The sequence below is a fragment of the Chelonia mydas genome, chromosome 18 (assembly GCF_015237465.2).
Source record: "Chelonia mydas isolate rCheMyd1 chromosome 18, rCheMyd1.pri.v2, whole genome shotgun sequence".
NCBI classification, from domain to species: domain Eukaryota; kingdom Metazoa; phylum Chordata; order Testudines; family Cheloniidae; genus Chelonia; species Chelonia mydas.
In genome coordinates, this window is record NC_051258.2 from 21194806 (window position 1) to 21212837 (window position 18032).

The 18032-nt window shown below is 46.1% G+C and overlaps 1 protein-coding gene across 14 annotated transcripts in view; it reads left to right on the top strand.

Moving 5' to 3' along the window:
• The window catches only part of KCNAB2 (potassium voltage-gated channel subfamily A regulatory beta subunit 2), a 108186-nt gene that overhangs the window by 10425 nt on the left and 79729 nt on the right, over nucleotides 1-18032 (top strand). Inside the window, exon 1 of one of the 14 annotated variants that reach the window (XM_043531825.1) lies at nucleotides 1103-1225. The exons of 8 other annotated variants lie outside the window; for them this stretch is intronic. The gene's annotated coding sequence lies outside the window, so the exon portion shown is untranslated. Of the gene's footprint in view, nucleotides 1-1102; nucleotides 1226-10208; nucleotides 10476-10646; nucleotides 11014-12520; nucleotides 12639-18032 lie in introns of those variants that run through there. 5 more of the 14 variants (XM_043531815.1, XM_043531822.1, XM_043531817.1 and 2 more) reach the window with 5 other exon arrangements.

Here is an 18032-nt window from a genome sequence, read left to right on the forward strand (position 1 = left end):
GCTAAAGACATAAAAGTATAATACAAAAAAGACACACACACACCCTCCTTTCAAGAAGCAATTCTTATCTCACAGCATGTTCACCTTCCACAGAAGGTGTGCATCAAAGGTGTGCCATCGAACCCACTTCTATTTATGCTGTCATTGTTTACAAGCTAAAAGTCCCTATGCATCTCTTAAAATTTAAGTTTAACCCACTAGTTTGTGCCATCTTTGTCCTTGGTGCCTCCCTCTAGTTTCCCATATCTTGTTTTGTCTGCTAGATTCCAAGTGCTGATGATCCATGAAAGTATTCCTTAACTGTACTTGGTACAAAGTATTCATACATCTTTGCTTTGACAAGTTTCTAATGCCAAAGCTGGCTTTAACTTTGCAAAGTGTTTTGGGATACTTGATGTGGGTGAACAGAATTGTGAGCAGACCATAAAATATTCTGTTAACTTCCCAACACCCGTATGTATAATGTATATTCTATTAATACCATGCAAGTAAAAGCTATTAATGCGGTGTCCGCACTGCCTAATGTGTATCTGCTAACACTGGCATGGTATCTTGCAGTATAAGAATGACATTATTAAGCATTTCTATGCTGCACCTTACCAAACATTAGCATAGGATATTGCTAGTCTTGTCAAACCAACTGGCTGAGGTATTGGGAAAGAAAATGCAGCCAATGCAGATAATAAGGACTGTGGGTTGGGGATGGAAATGGAGCCCTTTCTGCTGTTCTTCCAGTTATGTTGCCTACACAACCCCAGCATCCCGGTAAGACCACCTCCTGCTGTGCAGATGCAGAATCCCGGTAGTGGGGCCTAGATCCCTGAACTGAGGGATTTAATGTGTACACTTACAGTGATTCTCATGGAGCTGTACCAAGTGCCACAGGGGAGATGTGACGGTTCTTTACCACTCAGAGGATCACCCAAGTGGAAGGGCAGCTGTTTATTTAACTGACCGGAGCAGGGTAATAGGGTGGCAGATTATAGGACCCTGCAAGGTTCGTCTGTTGTCAGGTGCTTGGACCCTGCACAGAGAGAGGGAGGAAATGAGATAAGTCATGTTAGACCGTGGCTCTTAACAGAGTGTGGCGTTTGTCTCAGGCAGAGGGGAGTGTGGGCTGGGATGCTGGAGGGTTCTGCAGCAAACGCTACAGACGGGCAAGATGGGGAAGGACTCGTAGGCTGATTCTAGTCTTTATGGTTAACAAGGCAAACCAGAGGAGGAGGTAAGTGGGGTTTTTTTATTACTTCCATTATGTGTATCTCTGGGAACTCCTCTGGCTTTTGGATGCTTTGGCTCTGCTGGATCTGAGGGTTGAGGGTTACAGTGCAAGTGTAAATGGAGTCTGGCCATCTTCCACCTCGTGTTTTGAATGGCTTTTGGAGATCCTGCTGCTGCTGTTCATGCACACAAGTGGCTCATTATCTGCCAAAAAGCAAACTGAGGGTGAGGTTTCTTGATGCAGGTTATTCCTTGGCATGCTCATAGAGTACTTGGAAAAATATTGTCTCAAGAAAAAAGAAACTGACCACCTCTGCTGCATCTTCCATTAAGGCTTCTTCTCTTGGGCTGACCCTGAGCTTGCTGTTTAAGAGGAGTGTGATGGATATTCTTTTGCCCTAGACACTGCATGAATCAGCATCTTCGGGCATGAACCTTGGATGGAGTAGGTGTCAGGAGTTTATGCTAAAAGATGGATAGTTGACACTGAGCCTTTCAAAGTCTTTGCATCCAAAAAGGTTTTAACTTCTTGGCAAGCTGTGACTCCTCCCTGGTTAACACGAAATGCCTCTGCGGTGCAGCCAGAACAGAATCTGCATGCAGAGCTTCAGTGGGGCAGAGAGAAAAGAGAGATTTGGAAGAGCTGCATTCAATGAAAGGTGCCTCTGGGGTGTGCTGGGTGGGGCACAGCAGCAATGCACAAGAACTTGGGGCAGGAAGTGAAGGAGGGCACTATCCAAGTGAAACCGAGAGGAATTTAAGCCAGCAGAACATAATTATTTGAGTTGGAATTTGTCCCAGACAGTGCAGTTAGTAATGGGAAGTGCCATGTGATCTTTAATAATTACAAGAGGAAAGGACCTCATCTTTACTATCTCTCCGAAAGTCACATTCAGTCTGATTTTTTTTTTAAACTTATGTTTAGTAGGAAACAAAATATAGTGAGATTGTCCTTATTGACCTAAGAACACGCTTACTCTGCATAACTTGGGGCAGCTAAGGGAATATTTGGGACCTGAAATGATTTTGAAAGATGACTGGCGTCACTTTTTATACAGTTCCTTGTTTGCAGGTACGGGGGTAGGAAGATTGGCAGAACGATACTGAAACACATCAGATCTGATGAATCAATATGTTGTTTGTGCAAGTTTACTGAAGAAACACAGCTGTATTGCTGATGGTAGCAAATGTTAGCAAAACAGTCCTTAAAATTATTGCGTTTTTTGTTAGTTGGATTATCCCTCCTGTTTTATATTCCCTATAATCTAAAACTTCTGCTGTTGAGGGGGAAAGCTAGTATACTCAGCAGTTTAATGATCTCTTGATATTTATAGTTCCTTAAGTTTAAATGAACTTAGCAAAATATTAAATAAAAATGGGAAATGAGGCTCTTTTAGGGTAAGGACATGTCTAAACCTGGAGGCCTTTAAACCAGTAAGGAAATCAGAGCTGTAGAGGGAAATGGGGAGCTGCAAAGGGGCCTGAGGCAAATGCAGAGATTTCCCCCTCATAATCTCTCTTTGGCTTTCTCCTTTCCACATTAGTATCTGTATGGCACACAGATTTATCACCCTAACAATGCAGACCCTCTTTCTTTGATATTTTTCCCCCTTAGGCATCCTTCAAGCTGCAGAAACATACTCTTTTAAAATGTGTGTATAATAGAAACAGATCTTCAACTACCAGCTGATTTTTATGATATGGGCAGAGCTTCTTATAACTTGTGCATCTTTTCTCCGTCTGCTATTGAGTCCCTTCTCACAGCTGATCATTCGGTAATTGGTAACCAGTCTGTAACAGAGAGGCAGAAGGATGCTAGGGGATAGCGCTCGCATGTCCTTCATTCCAAGGACCATTCGTCCTTTTAGTCCAAAAGTTACCTCTTTTCCACACATGCTCAGCATGCACTCACTCGTATTGTGGATTTGTGGTGGTTTTTCGTTTGTTTGTTACATCAGAAATAAAGATTCTTGAGACTGAGGTCACAGAGTTGTTTACGCCAAAGGGGTGAATCACACAGCATTTTAAGTTGCTTCTGTGTCCTCATTTTGGGTCTGTGTCACACATTGTGTTCTATGTTGGGGCGTTGGCAAGTTGAGATGTGTGATCCTAGAGTTCTTTGTTCTGGTCTCTGCGTCGTCCTGATGTCAGGTGCTTGAACTCTGCAAAAGATGCAGGGGAGCTGCTGCTGAGTTGTAGCAGCAGGAAGGCCCTAGTGACAGCCAAACTTTGGGGGGAAAGCCTAGGGTTCTTAAAAGCCTTGGTAAATGATGACCCTAAAGCATTTTATTCCCAAGGGTGGGATGCTGGCTGGGAAGATCCATCTGACAGTGGCAAGGGAATGTAGGGGTTCCAGGACCTTCCTCTTTTTTCTTGTAAAATTTTTTCTATAAGGTAAACCACAATTAAACCCAGAGCAGAATCATATGTGCTTGCTGCTGCAGTGAGAGTAAATCTAGAGCTCTGACGCTGCTCTAGAAAGATGTACTTGACTCGAATTTCCAGGGTTGCAAACTAAAATTAATCTATCCTTGGTCAGCTGTAAGGAAGATTTTGCTAGCTCTGAGCTGGTCAAAGCATGGCCCCTGAGGTTCTGCAATGCAGCCTCCAGCTACCCTCCTCTCTGATAGAAAGCTGGAGCTTGCAGAGACTGCAGGTCCCAGGATTCCATCTTCAACTGGGAGGAGGCTGCTGAGGTCAGGATTCAATAGTGCGTACGGGGATCTGTTGTGTCTCTATCAATTCACAAAAAGAACAGGAGGACTTGTGGCACGTTGTGGAGACTAACAAATTTATTTGAGCATAAGCTTTCGTGAGCTACAGCTCACTTCATCCGATGCATTCAGTGGCTGTAGCTCACGAAAGCTTATGCTCAAATTTGTTAGTCTCTAAGGTGCCACAAGTCCTCCTGTTCTTTTTGCGAATACAGACTAACCCGGCTGCTACTCTGAAATCTATCAATTCAGTGTTCTCTATTCCACGTAATGTAAAGTAGTCGTGCCCCTTGCCAAGGCAGCCCACAACTGAACAAAGTTTGGGTGCCCTTGAGCCAGACAAACCCACAGTGGGAAATTCACTGGAAGATTGACCTGACCTACGTATCGCTGGTCTCTGTGGAGTAATGTGACTCTACAGCTCAGCATACTGTCCTGGGCTCTCCCATTACAAGGGCTGAGGAGAGCTTGATTAGACCATGGTATAGTTCAGTGGTTCTCAACCAGAGGTACATGTACCCCTGGGGGTACACAGAGGTCTTCCAGAGAGGTGCATCATCTCTTCTAGATATTGGTCTATGGAATTTTAGTTTGTATTGACTTCGCTAGTGCTTTTTATGTAGCCTGTTGTAAAACCAAGCAATTATTTGTTTATACTGCTCTGTATACTAAACACTAAAATGTAAGTACAATATTGATATTCCAGTTGATTTATTTTATAATTCTGTGGTAAAAATGAGAAAGTCAGCAGTTTTTCAGTAAGAGTGTGCTGTGACACTTCTGTATTTTTATGTCTGATTTTGTAAGCAAGTAGTTTTTAAGTGAGGTGAAACTTGGGGGTACGCAAGACAAATCAGAGTCCTGAAAGGGGTAGAGTCGTCTGGAAAGGTTGAGAGTCCCTGGCATAGTTTACTCAAATCTGCGGTGGGCCACCATGTTGTTGAAAGTGCCCTCCCTTGTGATACAGGGGGTGACTGGGAGCAAATCTCCAGCATCCCAAATGAGATTTGAGCCTGGCTCAGCATCCGGTAGGATGACAGGAGGCATGTTGCTGTTCTGTTTAAATGTTACACGCTGAAGTTCTTTTCATCTTCAGTAGCTAATCTTCAGGATCAGATTTTTGAAATGTAGCTATCTTCTGTGGTTTTGGGCCTTAGTTACCTGGTATTGAAAAGTTGGCCCTTACTGCATTGGTATGTTATCCTCTTCTAATCTCCAGGGCTTTTGATCTTAAAAGAGAAGCTGCTTATAAATCCAGGAATCCTCATATAATCATAGAAATGTAGGGCTGGAAGGGACTTTGAGACGTCATTTAGTCCATCCCCTTGCTTTGATGTAGGACCAGGTAAACCTAGACATTCCTGACAGGTGTCTGTCCACCCTGTTTTTTAAAAACCTCCAACGATGGGAATTCCACAACCTCCTTTAGTAACTTGTTTCAGTTCTTAACCATCTTTACAGTTAGAAGATTTTCCTGACCTCTAACCTGAATCTCCCTTGATGGACAACTCAGCGAAAACATAGGCCAATGTGCAGCAGCAAACAAGATGGCAGGTTATATTAACGAAGGAGGAAGAGTATAATTCTGAAAATATTACAGTGCCTTTAGAAAAGTTAATCGTATGCCCTGACTTTGAGTACTCTGCTTATTCTGTTCACCCCACATCAAAAGTGAGAGGAAATTTAATCCCTTCTCATAAGGAAGTCTGCACATGCCTCTTAATTATTTTCACTGTCCTTCGCTGAACCTTTTTTTAAAAAAATTAGGGCCACAAAGATTAAAGAGGAGGCAGATAAGAGGGGGCGTGGCAGAGGTGGGTCTGCGTATTTAAAGATAAATGAGTAGAGAGGTGAATCAGGATTTCTATTTATCCTTTTTTATACTGATGGAACAAGGAGATACCCAACAAAATATCAGGTTTATAAGTGTTGCCCTTTAATTTAAAGGGTTTTTACGTATATAATTAACCTGTGTGGGGAAAAAATTACACCCCTACCTAACATAGGTATGCTGGCAAAAGCCTTAATCTAGATGCAGTTATACCAGCAAAAAAGTGTTCAGGCCAGTATAGCTTACTTTGTTCATGGAACTGGTGTCATAAGCCATACTGGCAAAACGTGCCAGCACACGCTGCATCCCCACTAGGAGGGTTTTCCGGTAGAGCTGTACTCGCAAATCCTTTCTGGAGTAGACAAGGCCTTGGACAGTTACATGGATAATAATTACAGTAACACTAGATGGGATAAAACAAAATGATTGATCTAAACCCTCATGCTTCAAGGCATAAGACAGCCACTAGCTACCTGTGGTTAGGAGGAAACTTCCCAGAGGCAGGTTGTTCCTCAGGCATCTGTCCTGGAGTTTCTTACGTTTTCCTCCAATGTACTTAGGATTTACCACTGTTGGCGAAACCAGATGGGCCGTTGCTCAGACCTGATAGGGAGATTCTCCATTCGTGTATATCAGCTGTTGTACAAAAATCATCTGAATTCAACCACCCCTGAAGCCAGGAACAGAGAGGACTTGGGCTTTTTCTAACTGAAAACAACCAAGCTCATTTTTAATACAGGGTTTCAGCCCAATTGGAATTAAATTGTGTATTTATCATAGCAGCACCTGGCAGTGCAGTTGCAGTTGAGCAGCTGCCAGACGTTCTTTGTGTCCGTGTCCGTGCGTCCGTCCCTAGGATTCCCCCAGGGGATTCTAACCATGTTGCTGAGCAACAGGTGCCCACCGAGAACCGCAAGGAGGTCCACAGTGTATTTTAGCTGGCTGTGTTCCAGAGGCAGTTAGCTATGCGGTGCTGAGGATGGGCAGAACTGTGTGGCTACCAGACCCAGGAATATAGGGCTGCAAGCTCTTCACTCACCGTATCTCCTTGAAACATAATTAATTTTTAAAAAAAGAGTTCGGTAGTTTGGAGTACCGCACTTATCTGTGAATCAGTCCTTTGCAGCTTTTTGTGGCTTTACGCATTTCCCTCTCCCCCATATGGATTTCTTTCTGTTGTTGCCCGATGAAATACCACACAAATTGGAGGAACTGATTCCGAGGGCATCAGTGAAACTCTGTGCACACCAAGTGCCGTCAGATGCTCAAAGGAAAGAGACTGAAAAGCAGAGAGAAACACAATCTCCCTAGCAGGTCTTGTACAGGTGTGGCAGAGGTGATGCGGGGTCATGTGTCCTGCCCCCCAGATTTCTGCCAGGGTTTATATTTTTATTTTTATTTCTTTTTTTTGCACGAGTGGGTTCAAAATACATCCCCCACCCCACTATCAACAGTTATGCGTCACCTCTCGGTGGTGATTTAACACTAGGAGGCAAAGTACGTTCGGAAAAGAGAGTGCTTGACAAGTTGTTTTATGTATTTCTGTGGTGCCCGCAGACCTTACTGTGCTGGGCACAGTACAAACACGTAATGAGAGAGAGTCCCTTCCCCAGAGATTGACACAAACAAGACAACAGATGGGAGGGGAAACAAAGGCACACAGACGGGAAGTGACTTGCCCAAGGTCACCAAGTAGGTCTGTGGCAGGGCTGAGAACAGAACCTTATCTCCTGACTGTCCCGTCTGCCAGATCCCACCACCTCTCTGCAGCTGATGGCATCCTTGCAGTACTGCATATGTTAAGAAGTTTTATTCAGCCCCTGCAGCCAGATTTTGAGAAGTGCCCAGAACTGCCTTGCGAAGGGCAGGAGCTGATGGCTTTGAGTGCTTCAGACATTCTGGCCTTTTGTGTTCGTGTTGGCCACTGGTTTTAATGTTGAATCAGATTTCCAGCTGTATCAGTTTTATTATCGCTGCACTGTTACAATAATAGAGCACAGTTGTCTGTTTGAGGGCAAGTGCAGTTTAATTATAGGGATGTCTTTCCATTCTCTTCCAAACCACATATCTCAGAGAAGAGCATTCCAAGATGGCAAGAAAGCAAAAGCCAATTAACAGTTAGCATGCGCCTTGAGCCAGGATCTTTATTAAATATCTCCCTCTAAAGAGAAATGCCCATAAGGCGATCTCGTCACCTACTTGGAGAGCTGAACAACACCAAGGGAATTTATTCTTACAAGAAAAGGGCAGTTCCTACCCAATGCAATGCTACAATCTGACTTCTGATGAAATGGAGAAATTAACCCATTTATTATCTGCAATACAGTAGTGTGTGGAGAACCCTAGCTGAGATCAGGGCCCCGTTGTTCTCGATGCTGTACGTACACATAGCAAGAGACTGACTCTGCCGTCAAGAGCCTGCAATCCAAATAGGCAAGACAGACAAACCGTGGGCAGGAAGGGAATATTATCCCCATTTTACAGATGGCAGAGTCAGAAATTGAATCCAGGTGCCCTGAGTTCCCGTACAGTGCCCTAACGACCCTACTGGGTTAGCCAATGACCCTCCACCTCCCCAGAGATACACCATTAGAAGGACTTGCTGTGTTTGCACCTTTAATTATAGAGGTGATCTCAGTTCTTTAAAACATGGGGCAAGGGCATCTTTTCCCTTGTTCTCCCTGTGGTGCTGGGAGTGCTGCAAGGTGCACACGCAATCACTCCCAAGCCAAATGCTCCTGCCCCATCCAGCCTTTCACAGCTGGAGGGGTGTTTTCTGCAGTGGGGAGTTCCTGGAGGGATCAGCAAATGTGTAGTTTGGAAGCACGAGGCCAAGGCAAAAACAAGAGTTGCCCAAGCCTCACTGTGCAGTATTGGGCACTTTGGGGCCGGTTTCTTACTGGTGTGTAGGCACCTAAAGGTGTAGATAGGTGCTAGTGGGATTTCTCTGCAGGGTACTTCTAAAAGCCTGGCCCTTAGCACTTACTGAGTGGACAAGTTTGCTCACTAAAATACAGACCTGGGGGTAGCTTCAGAATGTCAGCCATAGCATTATTCTCATTGTCCTGAGACTGAGTTGCGTAGGTCCAATGTGTACATTGCCCTGTTTTCACTTTTCTTCAGACCACAAGGAACAGATTTTTGTTGGGGGGGGAGGGAGTTGTTCTTCTGTTAACGTCTGAAAAGATAGCCCAGACCAGAACAAACTGGACATTTCTGATACAGATCAAGTTTTGCTTGCTGGCTTATGCAGAGCGTTCTTCAACGGTATTCATCATGCTATGGTCATCTAATCAGGCCTCCTGCATCACACAAGCCAGAGAGCTCCACCCCGCAGCTCCTGCATCAATCCCAGAACTTCTGTTTTGTACTAGAACAGATCTTTCAGAAACACTTCCAGTGATGGAGAATCCCCCCTGGTTCCATAGCACTGAACTCCACACAACCTAAAGCTTCTTGTATTTTGGCACTTGAGTGTGAGCCAGGTCCAGTGATGAAGAACAATGCAGTCTCATGCTGTGTCATGCGTTCGTTATGCACACCTACATGTTAGTTCAGCCTTTGGCGGAATATGATCAGTTCATCCGGTGCTTTGGAAGGTTTAAGTAGGTTTGGGGCCCATGGTGTAATCTCTCTACCTTTGAGCCTGGTATTTTTCTTACTTACACGAGGTAAGTCAGGAGCAATTCCACAGGATGGAAACTTTTTTTTGTTTTTTTGGGTGGGACTGGGAGAGTCTTAACAGGAGGATTTCCTCCCCACTTGTCAGCCTGCAGACTCTGGCTCATGACCTTCCTTTTCAGCTGAGGTTGCCTGGGACTCTTGTCGCTCTCCTTGCTGAACTGGCCAGAGGGATCACTGCAGATATTTCCATGCAGATACCTTTTGGTTCTTGCACTATTCAACAGTAGTATTAGATTCTTTATCCACGTGACCTTATCTGATCGTTCCTGTACTCCGCTTCTATTAACCCTGGTGACCCAGGTGTTCTGGTTTCATTTCCTCTAGTAGGCATACGAACGGTATGTGATCTTGACAAAAGTTCTTGTTTGTTTGGGATAGCCTCAGGATGAACCTTGTAATTCATGCAGTGTGGTCTAGTGGGTAAAGCAAGAGACAGAGAGCTGGGACTCCTGGGTTATTCCCAACCCTGCTAGCGTATGGATTTACCTTGGGCAAGTTGTGTGTCTTCTCTGTGTCTCCACCTGAAAATTGGGGTTAGAACCTCCCAGTGCGGGATGAGAGGTTTAACTAGTGGTTGTGAATGGCTTTGAGATGCTAGGCTAAAAGGCTCTGCAGAAGTGCAGCATCTGTAATTGTTCTATCCTTTATTAACATTTCACCCCTGGAGTGTAGCACTGAAACTCCTAAATTGCCTTTGAATTGGGGAGTAAATTGTCTGTGTTTTTCTTTCTCTTCCTCTGGTGCTGTGCACTTGTCTATAGGTCCAGTTTGCTAAGAAACCTTCTCAAGGCACCGTCCTAGCCTGGCTGCTGGACTTGGTGTGATTTAGCGTTAAATTAGGTAATCACAAATGTACTGTGCATATCGCCCCTTTGCCGGCTCTGCAGATCCCGGCGTTAGAACTGCTTGGCGCTGTGAGTGGCCACGCAGTGGAGACAGTATGTAAAATCAGCCCGGGTGACCTCGAGAACTGGAACAATATTCGCATGAATCGTTCGTGAGGCACTGCTGCAGCACTTACACAGGTAAAACCAGTTCCTTCTCAGGCCAAACAGCCCAGCCTGGGTGCAGTAACATTGGACAAATGAAGCCGTGTTGTGTTCTGATCCATAGGCTGAAGCGCTTGTCAGCACGGTTCGTGTATATTGGCTGGCAGAGTGCAACTTGCCGAGTCAGGATTTGAGACCAGCATAAGATATTTTTGCTGCAGTAATAGCAAGGGGTTTTATTTACTTCTGCCTGCGCTCTGTTGAATGGATTTCAGCCTGGCCATGAGACTAGACTAATTGGTGTTTTGTTTTGTTTTTTTCCCAGAGAGTGAAAGGGAATGGGGTAAAAATAACAAAATAAAATACCTCCTGTATTTGTATCCAGCTGTCTTGGTTGCTCGTGGTCCCAGTGGATTGGTACTTTACACTGTCTGTCTCCTCGGTTCTTTAGAACCTCCTTCTCCATCAGTTTGTTTTTTAGTTGATTTTTTTTTTCAGTTGCACATCTTCATTCCTGGAGAAAATCCATTCAAAATTTGAGTTGGATTTTTGTGTCCTCTGATCATAAGGCAAGGTAAGTGCATTGCTTTGAGGTGATCCACGCTTTGAAAGGTCTAAAAGGCTTTTGTGTACAACATCATTGTGCATTTTCATTTGTACTTCTCTTGCAGATGCATTCCAGCAGGGAGCCTAACTGAGAGATTAAAAAATAAAAAAAGTGACATGTATTTCCACAGCTGCACATCAAGGAATTGCCTGTGCTCTGTTGCATAATGAGCAGTGTTGCTTCTGTGCTCAGATACCTGTCACTTCTAAATGTTACTATAAAAAGCCCTTCTTTGAAATGTCATATCCCATCGTGGGATTTGGTAACGATTCGTGGAGGTTAGCAATGAAGGTTGCCTAAGCTTTAGAGCACACACAGAAATAAAGCGGCAAGTTGCCACAGTTGTGTTGTAAATGAAATACCGAAATAGAGGAGGTGCAGCTCTGCACTAGTTTATTTTTTGGACTGGATCATGAGCGTAGACGGTTCCACAGCAGCTCATGAATTCACAGAAACCAAGAGTCCAGTGTAATAAAGATTTTAAGCTGGCTAATGCATGGCAAGAAATTTTACCTAGTCCTGTAGCAGTGCTCTGGATAGAGGGAGAGAATGGTAAACAAATGACTACCTGGGTGTGAGGGGTCTGATAGAGGGTGAGAGAACTTGGAACGGCTGAGCTTGGGAGGTTGCTCGGGTGGAGGAGTGTGTGGAATGAAGCTCCGTGTAGCTAACCTGCATTGCATGAGGAGGGAAGGTATAGTAACACTGGCTGTTATGTCTAGCATCGCCATATCAGATGCAAGTATTGAACAGTATCTTTAATTGTCTTAAGTCGCATTTGTGGTGATGTTCCTCTTCATTTGGGCTATAACTAGAGCTGTTTGTTGTTAGATCCTGTAGAGCATGTGAACACGGGCTGTATTGTATTGAATATGGGAGCTGTATTGTTGAATGCCTTGAGAAGCACCATTGCAAATGGTGTTGGCTCTTGGCACAGTGCAATGTACTATGGGGCCTGGGGGATAACGTGGCTAGGCAAGGGCATGGCGGGGTTCAAAGAGGAGTTGCAGTGTTTCCACAGTAGGACTCCTGGAGCCCACGTCTGGGAATTAACCCCACACGGCGCAGCACTGCTCTGCCACGGAGGGCTTTGTACTTCAGGGGCATGCCTCATTTATGGCTGCTGGCTTTTAAAGAGGGTTTATTAAAAAGAACCTAAGTTCCGTGCTGAAACTTGGAGCAAGGAAGTGTCACGCTCCAACTGGGCTTTACGCGCTGCATTCGCAGGCAAGCTGATGAAAATCTGCTCCTGGATGTACTGATGCACAGCATGGGTTGTGGGTGGGGAGGGAGCTTCCCAGGCAAGGGGGAGCTTTGCCTTGTCCTCTCATCCCCCTACCATGGGCTGTTCATGGTCTGTAATCATTCGTGTCCTGTGTGTGAAGGGGTCCTCCTCGTTGCACACCTGTGTACAGGCTCTTCTCTTGCTGCGGTGGAGCCTCCGTGCTTTGCTCTTGGTTTATCTTCCTAACTCTTCTTTCCCCAAATCTCTCTTCTTTCTCTGGTGGTCACAACTGCAGCATCAGTGGTACCTCATCAGGAAAAAGGAGATCCTGCCATTCTTGGACCAGGGCATCTCCTGCCAGCCCACGGTACGGCTGTGGGGGCCCATACTTGTGTCGTGAGTGCTTGGTCTGGGGTGTTTGTTCACTGCTAAGCCAGCGTGGGTTGGCTGCTTGGTTCATTCTCTCCATGTTTGTGGCTAGCAAGCAGCAGGGACTGTGTTTATGGAGGCATCAGCTTGACTGCTGCACCTTGCTCATGGTGGCAGCCTCCTAACTCCAGATCCTAGTGGTAGAAGCTGGCAGGGCATTGCGCCATGCAGCACTGGGATTGCTTGCCTTCGACAGGGAGTGGATAGGTTTATTTCCCACCACGTCTCCCCACATACTACATCCCTGGCTCCTGTGCGGCCCACCCCCAACAGGGAGCTTTTAAAAGGGGTTCTGTGGCCTGGTTCTCACTCCTTATCCATATGAAGTTGTATGTAGCTGTCGGATAAGTGACTTGTGTGTTGTGGGATTCCAGAAGCAAGAACCTGAGACCTCCTCAATATCGAAGCCCACTATAGCAGCTTCAGCTTTTCTCCCTGGTGCAACCACTTTACCCTGACTGCTTGTGAATTCTGTCTTTCGGAGCAGGGGCCTGCTGTCCTGCTCTTTTGGTGTTGTGTAATGTAGTGTGCACGTGTGGCTTTTTCAGAGGCCAAATCCCATGAATGCAGGAGCCCGCTTGCGCTGTCTTTCCTCCACCTCCCCCAGATGTGTGTCGTCTTTGATATCTATCCAAGTGTAGAAATGTAATGAGCTGGCTGCCCCCAAAAGGACAGCAGACCAAAGGACAAAGTGATCCTACAGAAGGGGTGTCACTGCAAGGTGTTCCCCATGTTCCCGTTCTGGCTCCAGCTACCAAATTTAGTAGTTAGAACTTTAGGACAAATTTCCCGTGTGTGTCTGCGCTGCCAAAGAGCAGAAGATCTGCCCCCAGTGCTGAGCCTTTCCCTGCCCACCCTGCTTCCCCTAGAAGGGGGAGGAGAGATTTGGGGGCTCTAGGCACACTGCATTTGTTTTTGGCATCGGGGCATATTGGCAGCCTCTCAGGGTTTTACAGAATGGGAGAACGGTGACTTGCAGAAGTAATGCCTTTGGCAATAGGTCACCTGCAGCCCTGGGCGGTTGAATGGCTCCTGTCAGTAGGAGGCGTGTTGGCTGGGATACTGAGGTTACCCGGCGCTCCTGGAAAGTGCGGCGAGGCCACTAATTCCACCTGAAGTGAGGCAGGCTCAAGAGACGGGCCTGCTGAGCGCAGCGCCTCCTGGAACTGCACTGCAATGCCGGCATTTGGAGCAAGCCCAAGTCTGAGCGAATTCCAAAGGCAGGGGGTCTTGATGGGAGACACCCGGTTGGCAGCTCCCTCTGACTGTGGTGTGAGTGCCTCTCATGATGGGTCTAGGAGTGAGATGATCCAGCTCCCAGGCCATTGAGAGTTTCATAGATCGGCCTTTTAAGCTTGCCCAGAGCACTGGTGTCACACGCTCACCCAGAGAGTCCCTGTGTAACAAGCAGGGCACCGGGCTCTGCACGCGTTTCAGTTTCAGAATAGATTTCAGGTGGCACTCCACGTAGAATGTGGTGCAGTCGTGAGGTGTGTGATGCAGGTATGGGTAACGTAGATCACTGCAGCCAAATAGGTGCACGATCAAGAACATGTCGAATCTCGAACCCCATGCACAGCTCGATCGGGTCTGAGGTCCTAGGTGGATATTGAGGCTCAAAGTCTTTCAAAACAGCTGCTGATGCTGGACCAGCAGACGTCACCCAGAGGGTCTGTTTTGGGTGATCTGGAAGGATGCCTAGCTGCAGAGCACTGTGGCAGAAGCTCTTAACTTAGTTTAATTTATGTCTGATATGTTGCAGTGTCCACCCATCTTCTGGGGTACGTTTCAGATTTACCGTTTTTGGAACAGTCTTTATGAACCAAGAGCTAATGTTGACCCATTGACTCCTGAAATACTTAGGACTTGAATTGTGGCAGAGCTGTTTTTAAATTAGAAAAATCCTAAATTGTGGACAAGAACAAGAAGGCTTTAGTGCAAGGATTTCCCAGACTGCCAGATTTTGGGGTCTCAATTTACAATTAAATGGTACTGTTTTTGACACTGCAGTGGGTTTTGTGTGTGTGTTATCTTTGCGCTGTTGCAGCTTATGTTGTTGCCTCACACGGAGCGTCAGCAGCCAGTGCTCTTGTCCTGGTGCTGACTGATTTCAAGCGCTGCGAATGTGCCGATTATACGAGGAGAGGAGGATACAGCAAGGGAGGGAACCTACTCACAAAAATATGCCAGTTCACAAACAAAATATTTTACATTTTCTCGGCCAGTCATTTCTGCATGTTAATCTGTACATGGCATGTATGTGGGCAGAGGTGTTTGCACAGGTTAATCCAATCACCCAGGTGCTGTGCAAAGTCTTGCCCTTCCCTTCGAGCAGGGTTCGCATGTATTTCATGCGAAAGTACCTTCCCCCCAATGCCTCAGTCCCCTCCCTCCCCCGTAAATAAGGGATATTGGTGTAATACTGCAACCTGTCCTAGTTAGATCCTTGGAGGCCTGTGGCTGTAAGGGGCCGTGTAAGTGTCCTTTGGTTTGTTACCACCTGTTGCTGAGGAGCACCATTAAAGGTGACTGACAATTTTTCTCTCTGCTTCTGCTTTTCTTGGAGTGGGAGATGCATCCTGACAGCACATCTGCAGCCCCCCAAATTCTGCTTTTAGAATCCAGAGGCTCAAAGAACAGAGCGAACACCGGGGCAGGAGGGCAGAGGGGACATCAGAGGGCATCAGGGCAGCAGCTCTCCAAGTTGAGCTGCCAGGTGTTCCCGGCTTTCAAACTTCGCCAGTGAACCCTGTTATACTTCAGAAAAGCTATCAAGGCAAGATGCTTAAACCTGTGATGTTTCTCCCCTGATATGTATTATTGACTCTCTCTCCATTTCGATAATAACCCAGTTGGCAAAGGCTGGAGGGGTGGGAGTGGCAGTGAAGCTCAGGACCGCTTGAGGAGGCACTGTCCTGCCCGGAATAGCTGATAGAGCTTCCTTTTTCTCTTTATTTCCCCAAATTCTTGTGTTTGTAAGTGTCTGCTGTAGGACCCTGTTTTGTCAAGTTTTCACACTGGAACTGAGTTTTAAAACTTCTCTAAAGTTGGTTTTTTATATGAGAGCAGCGTTCTCTGCTCTCCCCTAGCTTCCCTCTCCCCCTCAGTCCTTTCTGAAGCCCCAGAGCTGTAGCATCACTTTCAGTGCATGCTGCTGTCACGGGCAGAGCTACTGCCATACAGAGGTCAGCTGCAGGCTTCACAGCTGTGAGGTTCCTGATGTCTCAGTTTTTGACCACATGGGGTAAAAAGATCAAATTCTTTTAAATGTCAGGTGTTTTGGCTTTTCCCTCCTTAGTATTCTTTCTGCCTTTTCATGCGGTTCTGATGGGACATGCAGAAGCAGGGGGAACTGAGCTGGAGACATTCCACCTATCAGGGGACCCAGAGACACTTGCCGACCTCAGCCAACCGGTTTCCTCACTTCTCCTGTGTAGCTGCCTCCGCGTCTTGAGTTCCATCTTTGGGGCGTTGAACTACGTTTTGTGTGAAGATCTAGGATGTGCCTGTCTCTTTTCCTCAGTTACCTAGAGATGCTCAGAGATCTGCACGGTAGAGTACATGAACAAAGCAGCTCTGCCCTGCTGTGCTGTGAAACTGTCCTGTTACTATTCTCTTAAGTTTTTTTTAACCCTCACGCGCGGCCCCTGCTGTCCGTGCACCAAGTGTAAAGGCCCTTTAGGGCTGGGGTGGTTCCCTGAGCTGCTCAAAAAGAGAGGCAGGGCAGGTTTCTTCCCGCCTGGTAAGTCATTCTTCTGCAAATCCCACCCAGACACTGCAAAATTTTTTTGGATTTCTTGACATCCCATCATTTGTCAGTCTGCATAAATTGCGTAACCACAAAGATCTGTGAACTCGGACACATTTCAGACATGATCCCGGGGAAGCCGGCGGGAGCCCCAGGGAGAGTTCTCTTTTATTTCTGGTTAGTGACACTTAGATTATATGGTTAACCAGAGATATAGAAAAGTGTTTGTTCGCTAGCAATGCATAAATAGCAGTGGTCTCCTCATTTACAAATGCAAAAATTGTCAAGTATAAAAAATAAAAGCAAAACACGAAATACCCAGGAAGCATCATATATTTTTAATATCGTTTTAAATAATGTGGAGTTAAACATGGGGGAAAGAGAGGGATTATGGATTTGTCACTAAGTCACGTGCTGATGCTGCTAGGCTTACCGCGAGGCCTGGCTATAAATCTCGGTTACCAGGAAACTACCACGCTATTTTGTGGTGTCTGTTTGTGAGAAGGTGGTATGAAAGGATTAGACGTAAAGCCTCCAATAGAGAGAGCACACCTATTACTGCAGATCTTCCCTGTGTCGGTTATTTAAATCGCTGTTCAAACTGCACCACTCCCCTCTGCCCCCATGTTCAGATTCTTTTAATTGACATAAACCACTACGAATAACGTAGTTTCTCTAACTAAAAAGGGTTGATTTCTGAAACACCATTTAAAGAATGATAGACTCCTGGTTTGATACTATAACATCAAACCATGTCCGGGGGGGCTGAATTTTAATGAAAAGGCTTCCCTGTGACCCTCTCTGCCGCTGCAGCCGAGTGCGTCATTAATGAATTCACCACCACAGAGGGAGAAGCTAATTCAGCAGAGGCTGCTCAAGGCAGTCTGGCATCCTATGCAAAACTTCTGTGTGCCACCGCTCTCCTACCCCACTCCTGAAACCACCCCTCCCTTGGGTGCGCCAGATCGTAATGCCACCCACTCGAATTTGGCCTGGCTGCTCCCAGAAAACTGCCTTTCTAGGCAGCTGCCTAGTTAGTCTATAGCTAGAGCGGACTCTGCAGTTCAGGCAGGGAGAGATTTTCAAAAAGGCTTAGTGCCCGGTAGCTCACATTAATGCCTCGTCCTAGACTGGGATAACAGATGTGGTGTTCGCTAACGTGTTCTCAAACTAATGCATTTGAAAAGCCTACTCTAGACAAGGCCGTGTGTACTGGAACTCCTGCTAAGCTGCTCCTGTTCGAGTTTTGGCTCCCCAGCGCCTTGTCTAAAATCGACTTTTCACACATCTTCACTTCCGCATTCTGTTACGCCTTTGTCCTAGTCGAAACAAGGCTGAAATAGGAGCTGAGGTCGCTTGAAAATCTGAACAGAATTAACTTTTCCAAGGACTCACAAGGGGGTCTATTAAAGAACCAGAAATTGGGATCTCCCAAGTCCCAGTCCAGCACCTTACCCACAAGGCCATCCTTTTTTCTCAGTGGAATCCTGTCCCCGCTTCCTTGGAATTTCAGTACTTCTTTTTAGGCTAGAGGCCAAAATGTGCCTTGTCTTGGGATGGGAAAGGGTCCACCTGTCCCAGTAC